Raw genomic sequence first — 981 nt, 5'->3', positions numbered from 1 at the left:
TAACACGCTGGGTAATATGGCTAGTAATTGAAATACATGTAGGGTAGCTTCTAGAATAACAGCATGAAGTTTTGATAGTATGACAAACTGACACAGTAGTGGAAAACTGTAATATGTAGAGATTTGTGATCATGGGAAACCTAGGATATAGTTGGTCCAGAGAGCAAATTAACTTAAGTGTTTAATTTAACCAGGTATTCCTATCTTTTAGCCCAGTGACTGGGACAACAATGGTGTGTATTTGGAAAATAATGAATGAACTTGAATTAATGAAGATATTTACACCTACTATAGCTAGGTTTGTGAATGTATCCACCATCACATTTCTGTAGAGTTGCTTCTGAGAAACATCCATCAATGCCCATTCTTCTGGGATAAAGTCCACAGACACATCCTCAGTAGTCACTGAGTCCTAATATATTCCATCAATTATATTAATTTTTATAATAAATACAATTCTAATTATTATTTAAATAATAAATTGTATTGTAATAAATTATATTATAATAAATATTATTTTAATCTTGTCATGTAAGGATTTATCATTTGAATATATGTGAAATAAAAGAGTATCCTTATGTTCATGAGGAAATGTCATTTCATAGGAATCTGACTCATGGTTTTGTGTTCTATAAAGTGTGCCTTAGGGTTTAGCCATTTGTCTTATTTCCTTACCATTTGCATTCACTTCTCCTAATATTTCATCTCATACACTTATCAATATAAGGACCCTTACATTTTTCTTGGATATAAAACTTACATTACCTGTATTTACATTTTTTGTACTAAATTTGTGAAGTCTCCTCGGGTTTATAATATAGTAACTTCCCAGTTGGTCTGTCCGATTCCTGTCTACATCATAACTTAAGCGTTAATAGAAACTCTCTCCAATAAACACGAGATTCCACTGCATCTCTTCACTGTGTGTGTGTATGTGTCTGTGTATGTTTGTGTGTTTATGGGTGGGTTGGCAACACTTCC

This window comes from Echinops telfairi, unplaced genomic scaffold (assembly GCF_000313985.2).
Source record: "Echinops telfairi isolate 266 unplaced genomic scaffold, ASM31398v2 ScPeMD7_7433;HRSCAF=8471, whole genome shotgun sequence".
Taxonomy (NCBI): domain Eukaryota; kingdom Metazoa; phylum Chordata; class Mammalia; order Afrosoricida; family Tenrecidae; genus Echinops; species Echinops telfairi.
This window is presented reverse-complemented; position numbering follows the sequence as displayed.